This window comes from Chiloscyllium plagiosum, chromosome 5 (genome assembly GCF_004010195.1).
Source record: "Chiloscyllium plagiosum isolate BGI_BamShark_2017 chromosome 5, ASM401019v2, whole genome shotgun sequence".
In the NCBI taxonomy this organism is placed as follows: domain Eukaryota; kingdom Metazoa; phylum Chordata; class Chondrichthyes; order Orectolobiformes; family Hemiscylliidae; genus Chiloscyllium; species Chiloscyllium plagiosum.
Window position 1 is genome coordinate 84,327,893 of NC_057714.1, and position 3,509 is coordinate 84,331,401.

The following is a 3,509-nucleotide window of genomic DNA, read 5'->3' on the forward strand; positions in this document are numbered from 1 at the left end:
GGCCCTGGTGTGGGTGTGGAACTGGGAGTGGGGGTGCAGCCTGTAACTGGAGTGGGTGTGGTGGTGGGGGAAATGGGGTGGAGTCATGAGCAGGGGTGGTGTTCTCCTCAGGGTTCTGGGGGGCGGGGATGGTGGCAGTGGGATCTGTGGGGGGCCTGTCAGCAGAATGCAGGTGAGTGGCATTGGTGGGGGCGGAATTGGTGGCAGACACGGCAGTAAGGGTGGTGGAAGTCACTGAGCGTGTGACATCAGCAATGATGTGAGGGGCGGAGGTGTTGTCACGTGTGATGCATGAGGAATTAAGAGGGGTGGAATGGTTGTGGGAGTGGCCATGAGGGGGGCGGAAATGACATCAATCAGCATGGGGGTGGCAGCTGCACCAGCCGCATGGCTAATGGCGTCCGAGCAGTTCCAGAGGCCAGGGGAATCTTCTGGAATGTTTGAGTGCTGGTTATGGAGATGGGTAGATAAAAGTTTGTTGTACTTGCAGTTTTTGATGTTTGAGATGGTGTTGAAATACTGTTTCTTGAGAGTATGAATTCTCCTGAGGATGTAGGACAGAGTGGGTCCTTGGCAATTCTGAGAGAGTGTGGCTCTCAGCTGAGGCAGGGCTGACTGGAGAGAGGTTCGGTGCCGGCGCATTGTTGCATGTGTAGAGCGGAGGATCTTGAAGGAGAACTGTTGCTGGTGTTTCTGAATCCATAGTCTGTACTGTTTGTCCTGTTCGGGTCTGAACTCTGCTGGTTTAAAGGTGGTCCGGAGTCCGTGTGGGATGAGTTGGTTACGGAGGTAGGCACTGAGGAAGCAAATGTGGCTGTAGTAGCGAGTTTGTTTCAGGACATGGTTGAAGACCTTCAGGGGAGAGGAAATGACCTGGAAGTTGCAGTGGGAGAAGGACTCCCTGAGATTCTTGTAGAGAGAGGAGGAAAACTTCATCAAGGCAGGTGCTCCTAATTTCCAGGAAGTTTGAACTTAATACTGACAGGCTGTAAGGGACTTTGGTACTGTGCCACATCCTACTTCAGTTTTATTAGTGATTAAGAGACGCATTTCTTCCCGAAGTGGAAATGTATTCTATGTGGTGATTAAAACCCATCTCTGAGCTTCAGAGAAGTGTACTTGGTGTAGTTTAGCAGAATTATTCATATCCCATTAAATGCATATAAGCTCTGGACTCTTGTTTTCAATCGATCATGAAAGACGATATTGGGGGCTACTAACAAGAATGCTCATTGCTAAAAATCAAACTTTTTAATTAAAAAACTAATACCTAACACACATCTGAATTTACAAACAACCTACTTAGTTGGATCGTATTGCATAAAAACTTCAAAGTGAGCACACCACAAACTGTCCAGAAAGGCGATTAAAGGGAATGCAGGTCCTATCACATTAGTCATGATTTTATTGAATGGCACAGCAGGCTTGAGCAGATGAATGGCCTACTCTCACACTCAATCCTTATGACCATCAGGAGTGGGTGAAAGAAAAAGCAAGCCAACCATTATCCACTAAGACAGACAGATTGGAGGTGTGGGATGAGGAGAGAGCGAGAGAGACACACACACACACACACACACAGAAATAAACAAGGTCAAGACAAAAAGCAAGAGGGGTAACGACAGCAAAACTTGACCAAATGCATGCCAACATCTACGACATCATCCACAATTGGAGGCTTTGTGTATTTATATTCTGTTCCTCTCCTGCTGCTGCTCTGAGCTCAAAGAAGCATCTGGATGAGTAATTAAAATTGTACGCTATAAACGAAGTACAGGTAAGTGGGTTCAGAGTAGTTTGGTGTTTGTTGGTCAGCATGGACATGGTCAACTGAAAGTCATGTTTCTGCACAATATGAGTCTATGACTGTGGTTAAAAGCCCCTGAAGTACAGGTCTAAATTAAAGTCTAAATGGAGGCAACAGGACAGCAGAGGGCGCTATACTCCTTAGCAAAAGAAATAAATCAAGCTTTTTCTGCAGTTCCCCATATAATGAAATAATTCCAAGCCACTGGAAAGTCAAAATGGGCTCAGGTGAAAGAGTTTCTGGATCAGTGGTGCTGGAAGAGCACAGCAATTCAGGCAGCATCCAACGAGCAGCAAAATCAACGTTTCGGGCAAAAGCCCTTCATCAGGAGAAAGAGATATTTGTGACATGGTCTGGATCCTTCAGTATATCTAAGAAAAGTGCTGTAAGCAATAGGTGGGACTTCGTTGTTCCTTTGCTGACCTGCTGAAGGCCTTTGACACAATGAATACAAAGTATATCCGAATAGACCGATAAATGCGACATGGTTTCATGACAGACTTCAAATTTAGTAGTCATTCTAAGGGGATGGTGTGATCATTGAGCAGTGTTGTCCTGGGTGGTGTCAGATTTCTTAAGCATTAGTGGAACTTCTTTCATCCAGACAAAATGAAGGTACTTCTATCACAGGACTTGTTGATGATGGACAACCTTTGAGAAGTCTGGCATGACAGTTATGTTCTGCAGAACTCTCAACCTCTTACCTGGTCACATACCCACAAGTGTTTAGATCACCGGTGCAGTTTAGTTTCTGGCAGATGGTAAAAGGTGGGAACCACAATCCCTCAATCCCACGTGCAACTTTCATTAAATGCACACTCTACTAATAATTCAACTCACTGTAAAACCTCAGAATCTTTAAGAATAACAGGAATAGTACTGTGAAACTACAGTTAAAACAGTGAATCATTTATGATAAAAAAAATTCATTCACTGAGAAGACAAACATCATGCTCCTTGCAGGAGACATTTATTTTTCGACCAAGAAAAACAAAACCGCATTTCAAATTGACTACAAATTAATTGACTTTAAATACTAGTTGCATAATATCTCAGTGGCATACATTTTCCTCCCTCCTCCCCACGAGAAGTACAAGTGGTAATAACTTCACTTCAAAAGTCTGTTGCTACATGTAAATTGCAAAGGAGATACTGTACCTGAAAACATGGATGCACAGAGACACAGAAAATGCAAATGTTGAGGTGAAGAGTAAATAGGTTCTGCGATTTCAACCTGACTTCTGATACACTGTTTTGAAGAGAATGAGAAAAAGATGCATCAAATTCTGTCCATGTACTTAATTACAAAACGAATGAAAGCTCCTTTTGCTCAATTAATTATTTTGCTCAGAACCTTTTGTCATCCAGGAATAAGAATTAATATGTTTAATAAAAAGATCACAGGAGGGATTTTTGCAATCAATTTGAGTTAACAAAATCATGTCTCACAAACTTGATTGAGTTTTCTGAAGAAGTAACAAAGAGGATTGATGAGGGCAGAATGGTAGATATGATCTATATGGACTTCAGTAAGGCATTTGACAAGGTTCCCCATGGGAGACTGATTAGCAAGGTTAGGTCTCACGGAATACAGGGAGAACCGGCCATTTGGATACAGAACTGGCTCAAAGGCAGAAGACAGGGAGAGTCGGTGGAGGATTGTTTTTCAGACTGGAGGCCTGTGACCAGTGGAATGCCACAA

At 43.6% G+C, this 3,509-nt stretch overlaps 1 protein-coding gene across 8 annotated transcripts in view; it reads right to left on the minus strand.

The window, feature by feature from the left end:
• The window catches only part of mpp7a (membrane palmitoylated protein 7a), a 429,268-nt gene that overhangs the window by 341,023 nt on the left and 84,736 nt on the right, over positions 1-3,509 (minus strand). For 7 of the 8 annotated variants that reach the window (XM_043690509.1, XM_043690506.1, XM_043690505.1 and 4 more), the window contains exon 3: positions 2,966-3,056. The exons of the other annotated variant lie outside the window; for it this stretch is intronic. The gene's annotated coding sequence lies outside the window, so the exon portion shown is untranslated. The remainder of the gene's footprint in view (positions 1-2,965; positions 3,057-3,509) is intronic. 8 annotated transcript variants of the gene reach the window in all.